Source organism: Pongo abelii, chromosome 16 (assembly GCF_028885655.2).
Source record: "Pongo abelii isolate AG06213 chromosome 16, NHGRI_mPonAbe1-v2.0_pri, whole genome shotgun sequence".
Classification (NCBI taxonomy): domain Eukaryota; kingdom Metazoa; phylum Chordata; class Mammalia; order Primates; family Hominidae; genus Pongo; species Pongo abelii.
The window spans coordinates 94199333-94212452 of NC_072001.2; the positions used below are offsets into that span (position 1 = coordinate 94199333).

Here is a 13120-nt window from a genome sequence, read left to right on the forward strand (position 1 = left end):
TAGCCAGAGTACAGGAGAAAAGATGAGGGTGGAGGGGTGAGGCTGTGGGGGTCAGCAAGGGTTTGCTTTCCAGCACTAAATGTGATGTGTTAGGCTGGCGCTGTAGCGCGAGCCCGCATCCCAGCTTGGGAGGCTGAGGCAGGCGGATCACTTGAGCCCAGGAGTTCCACAGCCTGGACAACAGAGTGAGACTTCTACTCTACAAAACGTTTAACAATTGGCCAGGAGTGGTGGTGCATGCCTGTAGCCCCAGCTACTTGAGAGGCTGAGGCAGGAGGATTGCTTGAGCTGGGGAGGTTGAGGCTGTGATCCAGCCACTGCACCACAGCTTGGGCGACAGAGCCAGACCCTGTCTCAAAAAAAAAAAAAAAAAAAAAAAAAAAAGGTTTCGGATTTTTCAAGGACACTGGGAAGCCATCACATGGTTTTAGGTAGGAAAGAGTCAAGATCAGATTTCCATGTTGAGAAATGACTCCAGGAGCCTGAGAAGTTGAAGTCCTTGCAGGTGGTCCAGGCGCGAGTCGGCGGAGGCCCCAGCCAGGGAAGAGGCAGGGAGCTGGAGCGCAGGGCACTGATGGCAGCGAGAGAGTGAGGAGTCCAACTGAAGACCTCATGATGGAGGATGTGCCCGATGGAGAAGAGGGAAGGCTCTTCCAGAACTCGCCTTCATTTTAGCCCTGTTAGGAAAGGAACGTAGCTTCGGATCCTAGAGGGGGCCAGGCACCTGCAGTGTTGTGCTGTTTGAGTCCGCGTCCGAATTTCCAGTGTCCTTTCCTCGCTCCTTACTTCCTCCTAGAAGGAGCCCTATGCTCCTAAAGAGTCTTTCGGTGCTGAGTCTCGGCAGTTTAGTTTGCTGAACTCTTGTCAGTGGAGTTAGTGGGTGGTGGTTTGGAAGGAGGGAGACAGAGATGGAGGGCTTGTTTGAATGCACCAAGCCTTGCAGACCTTCCTCCTCCCCGCGCTGGCCAGGTAGGTTCTTTTCAGTTCCTGATGAGGCAAACGAGAACAAAGCAGTCGAACAGCACCCATGATCGACGATACTTTGGGGGCGGCGTGATCAGAGGATTCCCCTTCCCGGGAACTTGCGTCTAGTCCTCTGACGCATCCTAGTTTGGAGTGGGTGGAAGGGCATATGGAGTCCACAGCGCCCCCTCGCCCTAGGCGGGGTGGAGACAGCGAGACGACGCCCATGATCAGCTGGTTACAAAACTCGAGGAATAAGAAGTTTAATATCTATTGGTCTGCAGATCCGGAGACCTTGCGGCCTCACTGGTCCTCCTTCCCTCTGAGCTATCTCTACACCCAGCCTTCGATCAGAAGGAGATTTAGAAGCAGAGCTGCCCGCAGCGAATACTTTTAATGCCCGGGCCGGGAAGAAAGCGGATTAGGATCTGATCCCGCTGAATAGAGGACCCAGGAGCCTCCCGCCCCGGGTGCTCTGTAGTGCGGGGGCGCGCTGCGCGCTGCGCGCTGCGCCTGGGCGGCTGGCGGCGGCGGCGTGGGCGCGGTGATGCAGGTGTGACACACGCCGGCGCCTGCCTCCCCCCGGATCGCCCAGCTCCGCGTTAGCCGGAGCTGCACGCGGGGCTGCCGGGGCGGACGCTGCTCTGCCTGCATCCGGAGGCGGCCGCCAGCGGATTTCCCACCCAGGTAGGGGACGGCGTTGCTCGCTGCGGTGCAACCGACCCAGCCGGGGCGCGGACCCCGCGTGCGCCAGGGCTCCCAGACTCGCCTGCCTGGGCTGAAATATACACGCTCGCACAGCTGAGTGCTGTTCATAGTAAATGGCACAAAAGACCGGAGAGTCTTGGAAAGCCGGCGCAGAAAAGCAAGGACTTGCCCGCTGCCTGGAGCTGTGCGCTTCTTTGAAAGCGGCCTCCCCAAGGGCTGTTTTAAAACCCTGTTTGAACTATTAGCGCCATAAGTAGTTTTGCAACTTATAAACGTCAGGCTGCTGGCATTTATAGCTCCGTTTCCATAAGCTTCCTAGCCGCTGCTTTTAGTTTCAGTTACATTCTAGTAGATGGATTTTGTTATTGTTGGTTTGTTCTTAAAGAACAGAATTCAAACGTGCTTACACCTGGTGGCTCTTGGGGTTTGTGAGTGTGTATTTCTGTATGTGCTGGGCGCCCTCCGTGGGCGTGGGAGCCGTTTCTTAGGGACACAGAAGGATTTGTTTATGGACGGGTTTTAGCGCAAGGGAAAGAAAATGACTTGTTTTGCAGGGATGGGCTAGCAAATGCGTTTAGCCAGAAAGGAGCAAGGCACCGCTGTGTCTTCGGCAGACGGGTGGTAGAAATCTCTGCTGTCCAGGGTTCAGCAGGGCTGATGAAATACGATCCTTTATCCGGAAATTACAGATGCAAATTACTCCGTTTAAGGGTAACTTAACGTTGGTGTCTTGGGCTCTGGTAAGAGCAGCCCCAGTGGGGTGGGGTGGGACGCTGGGGGATGCTTGCTGGCTTTCTAGCCCTTGGGGAGGTGAATGTGGGTGGCTTTGGGGCTCAGAGAGTGGCAGATGAGGGGTGAGGAGGGTGCATGAGGGAGGACTGGGCACTGTAGTCAGCTCAGCGGTGGTTCTGGTCTATGCTGGTCTCCTCTGTGTTTCCGCTTCCTGCCCCTTCCAGAAGAGGTGACTTGTTCTGCTTGTTCCAGTTGGTGCAGTAGGTACAGGCTCGTTCTGCATCTTTCTTGAGTCAGCAAATACTTACTGAGTACTTAGTATTTGTCAGAGATGGGATTAGTCCTTGGGGATGCAGAGATGATGATAACAATGTCCTGGCTTCCTGAGGTTCACACCTGGTAGGGGGAGAAGCACTCGTAATCAGGATAAGTTCATGATGGTGTTGGAAAAGAGCAGTGAGGGCAGACAGGAGGAGGAAATTGATAGTGGCAGTGATTAGTATAAAAATGAAGCCCTCATGGATTAGGCATGGCATGGATTTCAGCAGGGACTGGGTCGCTCTCTTGGTTCTTCGGTCTGGGAGTGACCCACATGACTCTCCCACACCGTTGCCATCACTGCCACTGGGTAGGCAGAGCTTTACAAGTCTCGGCTGGGCTGGTATTTGCAGTACGTGACTAGACCCCTGTAGACACAGGCTGACACCCAGAGAGGAGCACACGCAATACAAGTCAGACTTTTAATTTTTTCCTTTTTTAATGAATGGTTTTCCTGAATTCCAGGACTATGAAGGTTTTGAAGCAGCACTTCACAAAGGCAGGGACTCTGGAAAATTCTGAGGGAGTTTCAGAGCAGATGAACTTCTGTCTGCTTCTCCCTAGGTCCCCGACCTATCTGTTCTTGTCCCAGCCTAGTTAGAAAGGAAAACTCTCCCTTGATTTTCCCTAAACGGGTGGAATAAAGGAAAACTAAAGCTGTTACTACCAGTCTTTTCTGGGAGATGAAAATCCAATCTCAAGGATGTTTCTTCCTGGACCAAAGCTGTGATGGGTGAAGAAAAATGATAGAATGAAAAGCTCTTGTGTTATGTATTTGCCAGAGATGTGTGTTACTTGCGCCTACATCATCATTAAGGTATTTGAAAAGCAGCGTGCACTACAAGAAGCGTGAGCGTGGATGCTCAAACAGACCTAGGTGAGTGTCTTGGGCAAGTTACTTAGCCCCTGTTTGAGCATTAGTTTCCTGATCTGTAAAATGGAGACAGTAATAGGATTCTTATAATAATTAAAGAAAAGATACTTTAAAATATTTACTCATTGTTACCCGATCATCATATATAACTTGCCTGGCACAAAGTAGGTGCTCAAGAAATGGCAGTTCATTCATTAAGTTCCTACTATATGTCAGCCATTGCTCTATGTGTGGAGAATACAGACAAAACAACCAAAAAAGCCCTCTCTCAAGGAGCTTAAATTAATGAGAGAGAGTGTGTGTGTGTGTGTGTGTGTGTGTGTAAGATGATGGATAAATAAATAAGTATAGAGTGTATCAGCTAATGAGACACTGTAATGGAGAAAAATAAAGCTGGCTGAGAGGACTGGGGAGTGCTGCCAGAGGGCAGGGTGGGGCTTGTTATTTATTTTTATACAGCTTGGCCAGGGAAGGCTTTTTGGTAAATGACATTTGACTAGACATCTGGGAAAGTGAGGGAGCAAGCCAGGGATTCTGGTAAATGACATTTGACCAGACATCTGGGGAAGTGAGGGAGGAAGCCAGGGGTTGCAGGCAGCACCTGCAAAACCCTGAGATAGGAGAGAGGTGTGTTCCCAAGAGACCCAGAAAGGAGTCCACGGAAGCTGCTGTTGAGTCCGACACTGGGACAGCAGTAGGACCTGAGGTCACAGGGGCAACACGGCAGGTCTTTGAGATATTGCCTCTTAGGATTCCTATTTGTCACTATGATGTATGTGCTGAGTTACTGTTTAAGGAATTGGATGAAATCCTAAACTCTGTGTTTAGAATAAGGTTGGTTGGTAGATATAAGTACCTGTGGTCATTCAGAGCATAAACGAATGCAGCAAGCAGAAAGCATAGGTCTTTGCAAGGCAACAGGAAGCACAGGAATTAAGGACACTGTGGAACGCAACATTCAGATTTCTCCCATCCGGATGGAGGACTGTGTTTGTGCTTCTTTTGAATCTTAGTATTATGATTTTTTGTTTCCTTTCCCCCACACTAAAAGAAAAGGTCATCTTTAGCAAACAGGCCAGCAGTCCTTGCTAGATATTCTTTTTTCTTTGAGAATGAGAAGAGTTTCTATGATCATGGAAAAGTGTTGGGATCATCTGGAAATATGCTGACCTTCAGTGTGGCATGGAATGCATTTACATAATATCATATGGCAAATTTATTTAAAGCCTCTATCTTATAGGCTTAACATAAAGATCAGTTTGCTGCTCTGCCCTTTGGAAACTTTATTCCTCTAGAGAAAACATGGTTTGGGGATTTGAGAGCCTCATCACTCAGCTGTCCTTGGTGCAGAAGGGCTACTGCAGTGTGTTCCATGGCCAGAAATGGAGCTGGATGCCTGAGAACCTAGTCGAAGTTTCTGTGAAATAGAATGAGGTGAGGCTGGGTCAAGGTCAGAGAGTCTGGCTGGGTGTCCCCAAGTCCACCTCAGAAGGCAACATTTACTTCTGTGAATTTCCCCCATCCAATATCCGGCTTTTAGTATTGCTGCCTCAGAAACCTCATCTGTCTTTCCAGGCCGCGTCACAGTGACCTTGTTCACCTGCATACCAGCTCATTGATTTGCAATGGTTGAGACACTGTGTGGCTTGGCTAGTGGGTCTTCTTCCTGCAGACCCCTGTCATAACAGCCAAATCACAAGGAGAAGATCTCCTGAAGCACATTATTGAGAGCAAAGCAGCTTAGATGCCTACCCTAGGGACTGATTACATGCTTTAGGGCCAGTCTTGCCGAAGGGACTACGGACCAAACCACCCCTACACTTAGTGGCTTAAAACAACAGCCATTTGTTATTTTCTCACATGTCTCTTGGTTGGCTGGGTAGTTCTGCAGATCTGAGTTGTGCTTGCTTGATTTCAGCTGTGCTTGCTCATGTGATTTAGGTCTGCTGATGGAGTGTCTGAGGGCTGGCTGCTTTAGGATGGCCTCAGCTGGATGACTTGGCTCTGCTCCATGTGGTCACTCATCCTCCAGCAGGCTAGCCCCGCATGTTCACATGGTAGTGGCCAGAGGCCAAGAGAAAGTAAAGGCTTGTATGGCCTCTTGAGGCCTAAGCTTATAACTGGCACTCCGTCACTTTATCTTTGTCTAATGACAAAATTAAGACACAAGATAGCCCAGAGTGGAAAGTTAGGAAAATAGACTCCATTTCTTGATAGGAGGAGCTACATAGTCACATTGCAAAATGTATAGACACAGGGAGGGGAAGAATTGAGACATTTTGCAATCAATCAATCAATCTACCATAGGGACCTGAATATTTATTTATTTATTTTTGAGATGGAGTTTCACTCTTGTTGCCCAGGCTGGAGTGCAGTGGTGCGATCTCAGCTCATTGCAACCTCAGCCTCCTGGGTTCAAGCAATTCTTCTGCCTCAGCTTCCTGAGTAGCTGGGACTACAGGCATGCACCACCATGCCCGGCTAATTTTGTATTTTTAGTAGAGATGGGGTTTCTCCATGTTGGTCAGGCTGGTCTCAAACTCCCGACCTCAGATGATCTGCCCGCCTTGGCCTCCCAAAGTGCTGGGATTATAGGCATGAGCCACCGCGCCTGACTGGGACCTGAACATTTAAAGTGCTATTGGCTAGGTTTCCTTTTCTTCTGGACTCTGCTTGAATGGGCAGAGCCTGTGTTTGCTCTTGTGACTGTCTCTTTTTCTGTGTTTCTGTGGTTGACCATCTAGAGATGTATGTATCTTTAGATAATCATTCATTCACTAAATAAATATTTATTGAGTGGTCTCTATGTGCCAGGCATGTTGTAGGAAGTAGACCCATCTCATGAAGTATTCATTCTAGTTGAGGGAGACAAATAATATGTAAGTAAATAATATATGTTTTATATCAGGTGATTAAGGAATGTTGAGCAGGGAAAGGAAGGTGGGGGGTGCCTTGTTGCGTTGGAGTGGGAGGGTAGGGTAAAGCAAGGAGTGGGTATTTTATATAAGGTGGTCCGGGTGACATGAAGGAAGTGAAGGAGTGAGCCAGACAGTTATCTTGGGAAAGACATTTCCAGGTAGGGAGAACAAGTGCAAAGGCCCCGAGGCAACAGATAACTGGCATGTTCCAGGAACAGCAAGGTGGCTTATGTAGAAGGAACTGAATGAGACAGGGTGAGCGTGGGAGAAGAGATCAGAGAAGTAGCAGCAGCCAGCTAATACAAGGTCCTGTAGGGCCTTGTGTAGACTTTAGCCTTTACTTTGAGGAAGATGGGACACCACGGGAGAATTTTGAGCACAGGATACTATTAGCTGATTTATGTTTTCCAAGGATCCCTTGAGCTTTAGAGCTTAGTGTAGACTCTTGGAGGACAAGGGTGGAAACAGGGAGATTAGTCAGGATGGTACTGCAATGACCCAGGTGAGAGAGGGTGGTGGTTTGGACCAGGCTGGATAGTACTTAAAATGGTGAGAAGTTGTAATCCCAGCATTTTGGGAGGCCAAGGTGGGTGGATCACTTGAGCTCAGGAGTTTGAGACCAGCCTGGGCAACATGGCAAAATCCCAACTCTACAAAAAATAAAAAAATTAGCCAGGTGTGGTGGCACATGCCTGTGGTCCCAGCTACTCGGGAGTCTGAGGTGGGAGGATCACCTGAGCCTGGTGAGGTCGAGGCTGCAGTGAGCCATGATCATGCCATTGTACTCCCGCCTGGACAATGGATTGAGATCATGTCAAAAATAAATACAAATAAAAAAAGATGGTGAGAAGCGGCTAAATTCATAAAGTAGACAGGATGTGTGGATGAGTTAGACACTTAGGGTATGAGAAAAAGATGACTTAATGAATTTTGACCTAAGCAGCTGGATGGAGTAGCACTTTAGTGAGGTGGAGAGGAAACAGTGATGGGGTTTAATTGGATATCCAATGGGAGATGTTAAGTAATTCATTGCATATGAGAGTCTAGAGTTCAGGGAAGAGTTTCAGGAAGGAGACATAGGTTTGAGTATCATTAGCATGTTATTTATTTTTCCATGAGCCAAGTCACTGCTGTATCACTAGTGCCCAGAATATTATCTGGCACATTGTATATCCTCAATGGATATGTACTGAATAAGTGAATGGAACCACTTAATTACTAGAGCTGACTGCAAATCTTTGCTTTGGTGGATCTTGAAGCGTAACTCCTTGAAGTTATTTCCTTTCTTTACAAGGTCTCATGGAAGCCTTCTCGTGGATCTCATGCACTAAAAAGAGGCTTTAAATGTGAAGGCTCCAATTGCTTATATCATACGGAAAGGAACGTGTGGTGACAAGTAAGAAAGAGGAACAAGTGGAAACCAAAAAATAGCTCATATTTTCAAAAAATGAGAAAAGATCCTTTAGAGGGAGGTGGCTGAAATTCAGGGGTGTGATGTTCTTGGGTTATTATTGTACTGCTCTTAATTTAAGATGAGGCAGAAGCAAGGAAGAATCTTGAAAGGGGAGAATTTTATTTAAATCAATTTATGCTGAGTGTCACCAGCTTGCTTGAGAAACCCCACATCTACAGTAGCTTGCATAATGTGTTCCTGTTTATAAAAGGAAGAAATAGGGAATAGCCTTCATAGGAAAAGGGGAGGGCTGGAATGACTTCAGCCTCAGGCTGTGGGTGCTGTCCATTTTCCCCTCGTGGTGTGGCTGATTCTATATAAGTTTTGTTTGCAATGATGTTGGTGAAGGGAGTGAAACAAGAAAAAGCAGCACTGCTATTGAAAGTGGTTGTGTGTGTGTGTGAGAGAGAGAGAGAGAGAGAGATGGAGAATGTGCCAGTGGCGGAGAAAAAGAACCAAATCCCAGAAGGAAGTGTGAGAAAGAGACGCAAGCTGCCCTTCATTTTCACGTGTGGATACTAGGCCTGACCACATGGGGCATAGGATGGAGCAGTGGGCTTTAGCATCAGACAGAACTGGGTTTGCACTCAGATTTCATTACTTTATTTGTTTATTTATTTATTTATTTTTTGAGATGGAGTATCATTCTATCACCAGGCTGGAGTGTAGTGGCACAATCTCAGCTCACTGCAACCTCTGCCTCCTGGGTTCAAGCAATTCTCCTGCCTCAGCCTCCTGAGTAGCTGGGACTACAGGCGTGTGCCACCACGCCCAGCTAATTTTTGTATTTTTAGTAGAGATGGGCTTTTACCATGTTGGCCAGGATGGTCTCGATCTCTTGACCTTGTGATCTGCCCGCCTCGGCCTCCCAAAGTGCTGGGATTACAGGTGTGAGCCACCGTGCCCGCTAACTTTCTATTTTTTTTTGAGACAGGGTCTCACTCTGTCAACCAGGCTGGAGTGCAGTAGCATGAACTCAGCTCACTGCAGCCTTGACCTCCTGGGCTCAAGCGATCTTCCCATCTCAGCCTCCAAAGTAGCTGGGAATATACGCATGCACCACCATGCCCGGCTAATTTTTAAATTTTTTTGTAGAGACGGGATCCTGCTATGCTGCCCAGGCTGGTCTTGAACTCCTGGGCTCAAGTGATTCTTCCACCTTAGTCCCCAAAGTGGTGGGATTATAGGCTTGAGTCACCATGCCCAGCCCAAGCTTCCTTACTTTCTAGCTGTGTAAACTTGAGCACATTATTTAATTTCCCTGAGCCTTGGTTTCCTCAGTTGTAAGGTGATGATGGTGGTGTGGTGTGGTGGTGCTGCTGCTGCTGATGATAGTAATAATACCCAAGTGTTCTGCAGTCTCCTTCATGCTTCTGGACTTGGAACTATGTTGGTGTAAATATTGATTAAAGGATTACCATACCAGCTGAGGGACTTAAAGATTTTATGTGAAGGGAGAATTGAGAATTTGATGTTCACAGTGCCATTTAGAAGATTATTTGCATGGGGCCCATAATGTTCAAAATTAGACAAAGGGACAATAATAAAATGTCTAGCCTTATGAGCTAGACACTTCAAGGTGCCTCAGAGGCAAACTAACCTATCTCTGCAATAAGCCAATCTCCTTAGTTCAGTTCTGCAATGTCGCATAGTTTGTTGGAATTCCATGATGAAAATTTTGGAGTCATGTGTAGTATACAGATGCAGAAGCTTTCCTATTTGATGCCTTTGTGGCCCCCACAAAATCCACTGCATGGTGTTCTTCTGGAAAAGTCTGTGGTTCTTCCTGTTCCAGGCGCATAGTAGGCATACAATACGTATTTATTAGATACATGGTGAATAAATGCTGCTGCGGTTTCTCTGTTGGCTGTGGCTTTCCTGGTTGCTCCTCCCGGCCTGGGCAAGAGATCAGCAGGTAAGTGACAGTGATGAGCTAAGTCTTTGGCAGGTACTCAGCGGCCAATGTTACCCTCTCTCCACCACCCTCATGCCTTGGCTACCACTCTGACATCCTCTAGATCAAGAATCATATACTCAGCTTTCCCTCTAAGCCCCCAGTTACATCGTCAGCAAAGCCAAAACTCCCTTGCTCTCCTGACCTTTGATTACAGGTAACGCAACAGTGTCTCCTGACTTAGCAACAAAGACCCACACCATGGGTTCCCTGCTTCAGCTCCCACACAGAAGCCTGTGGTCCCATTAAGTCTTCCTGTTTTCTATACACACTTCTGCTCCACCCACCTCCTGTTCCCTTCAGTTGTTAGAGCTTGATTCTGTATGGGTTGGCAGGGGAGAGAGTAGCATTAATTTTCTTTTCACAAAAGGCAGTTGAAAATTCTCTTCTAACTGATGACTGTCTAGCCCCTCAGAACTGAACTTCTTCAGGAGGAAGATAGGCCACATCCTTCCTCCTGTGCCCATTTTACAGATGAGATATCTGAGGCTCAGAGAAAAGAAATTACAGACAAAAGTACCCTTGGAAAAGTGGATGCACAATCTCATTTGTTTCCTGCCAGCTCTGCATAGATGCAAGAGAAGGTAATTTTTCCAGACTGCTGGGGCCTTCTTGAATCACGGATGTCTGCATCCAGAAGTTGATTGTTGAATGACAGGTGTCTGGATTTGGAAGTTGACTGTTCAAACTGGGAGCTTGGTGCTATTACGTACTTCTTATGTCAACCCCAGGTGATATGTGTGTGGGCAGGAGCTCTAGGCTCCCAAAACTCACCTAGGTGTGATAGGTGTGATTTACAATTCTGTTTTCACGATCATTTCATGAGAGAAACCTGCAAATGAACACTGCTAAGGAGATGGAACAGAACACGTTAATGGATAAATGGACTGTCCATCATTACTCCGGAGTGAGCGTGATTTGTTTTAATGAATATTTCATGGGCAGGTTCCTTTTCAGGTCCAGAATATGCTCAAGGCAATGAAGACCTTAATTGAACTGTAGGATCTTACAGATTCAGAGCTCGAAGGGACCCTAGAAAGCGGGGAATCCAAACTTCTTATTTTTCAAGGAAGGAAATAATTAAAAAACTTTTTTTGGTACATGTTCTTGCCCTGTTGCCCAGGCTGGAGTGTAGTGGCACAATCTTGGCTCACAGCAACCTCTGCCTCCTGGGCCCAAGCAATCCTCTCACCTCAGCCTCCCAAGGATCTGGAACTATAGGTGTGTCCCACCATACCTGGCTAATTTTTAAATTTTCTGTAGAGAAGAGGTCTCACTATATTGCCCAGGCTGGATTTCCCAAGCAATCCTCCAGGCTTGGCCTCCCAAATGCTGGGGTTACAGGCATGAACCACTGCATCCACCTCAGAAATAGCTTATTTGGGTGGATAAAAGAGCTGTCTGTCATTACTCACATTACAAATCACGCTCACTCAGGAGTAATGATAGACAGCTCATTTATCCATTAACGTGTTCTGTTCCTTCTTCTTAGCAGTGTTCATTTGCATGTTTCTCTCATGAAATGACCATGAAAGCAGAATTGTGATTTATAAGAAAAGAGGTTTAATTGGCTCCTGGATTCATACAGTAAGTTAATGATGGAGAGAGGGTCAAAGCTCAGGTCGGGGGGCTGTAGCAATGTTAAGTTTGTATGAGAGGCCAAGAGGGAACAGGAAAACGGGGTGTGGGTCCTCTACATTGTCATGCTTAGAAACCCTCTGAAATGGCACAACTAGTTCTCCCAAGCAGGTGAGAGCCTGCTTAGGCCCCTCAACAGCCTCCTCTGATTGCTTAATCCTCTGGGATTTTCCCTGCCCGGCTCCCAGAGCCCAGGCCCAGTGAGGGTGGCTCCTGTGTTGCCTGCCATCCCTGCTCTATTGCATGCAGAATCTGACCGTCGCCTCTCGCCTGATCTGGGGTGCGGCAGATGGTGCTGAGGAATGGAGCCCAGCTGGCACGTGGGAGGCTCTGCAGGAGAGGAAGAGGCACCATGGGGTGGCCTGCCCTAGGCAAAGTGCTGGGCCTGGGAGATGGGGCTGGAAAGGTCATGGGAATGTCAGGAGCCCCTGCCCTTGACCCTGGAGGGCTCAAGGAATTTAGTTCCACCCCTAGCACTATGACAAGTGACCAACACATCCCACACATGCCGGTGTAACGGTCTGTGAATTAAATACAGCCACTTTAATTTTTGTTTTTTAAAGCAAAGCATAAACATGAAGCTTTAAGGAAAGGAAAGCCATAGGGTAGCAATGTAAAGGCAGTAGCTTGAAACTTGAAGCAAAGAAGAGAAACTCAAATGGAACAGTGGAGAAGTAGATGAGAAAGGGTATATGAAAACAGGGTGGGATGCTGAGCCAACTTCTCCTATTTCCCATGATGGATAAATGGATAAGGCTTTTTTTTTTTTTTTTTTTTTTTTTTGGTGGCTCTGCCCACATCTGTGGCAGAAAAGCTGTGCTGGGCTCCCACCCTCATATCACAGGAGTGGTGGCTGCCTGCTTCTTCGGTGGCCCAGCATGCAGCATCTTGGGGCACTACAGAGGGCTGTCAGAGGCCAGGCTAGTCCTATCAGGTTTCTCAGTTTCACTTGTGTCACTCCCAGGTTTATGTCTTGTTACTTTCAGCCCATTTCCTCTAGACAAGCAAGGTCGCTGCTGGCTGGCTTGGCCTTCCAGTCAGTTCCTGGATTCTTGAGCAAACTCTTACCTCCTTGTGGTTCTTTGAGATGGTGCAGGGCAAAGAGCCCCAGAGCCTGTCTGCTTAGGGCTCTGCAGTAGGGGAGCTCATTAATTAATACTTAGAATACAAGGTGGGGAGGTACACGCTGAGAGAATTGGGGAGTGTGAGGCTGGAAGCCGTTGCTATTGCTGCATGAGGAAAGAAGACGGGGGCCAGGCAAAGCTATTGGACAGGGGAGGGGATATTGTCTGATAAGCCTTGAAGATTGGGCTGTTGTGGGGAGGATAGGGAATGGTTTCAGGAGAAGCATATAGACCTGAAAATGCATGGTTGATTTTGGAACAATAGGGGGTTTGGCTTATTAGTCTGCTCTTTCATTGCTATAAAGAAATACCTGAGATGAGGTAATTTATAAGAAAAGAGTTTTAATTGGCTCATGGTTCTGCAGGCTATACAGGAAGCATGGTGGCATCTGGAGAGGCCTCTGGAAGCTTCCAATTATGGAAGAAGGCAAAGAGACA

General features: G+C 47.5%; 1 protein-coding gene across 1 annotated transcript in view; it reads left to right on the forward strand.

Moving 5' to 3' along the window:
• Nucleotides 1-1525: 1525 nt before the first annotated feature.
• The window catches only part of SV2B (synaptic vesicle glycoprotein 2B), a 190110-nt gene continuing 178515 nt past the window's right edge, over nt 1526-13120 (forward strand). Inside the window, exon 1 of the mRNA XM_024232918.2 lies at nt 1526-1650. The gene's annotated coding sequence lies outside the window, so the exon portion shown is untranslated. The remainder of the gene's footprint in view (nt 1651-13120) is intronic.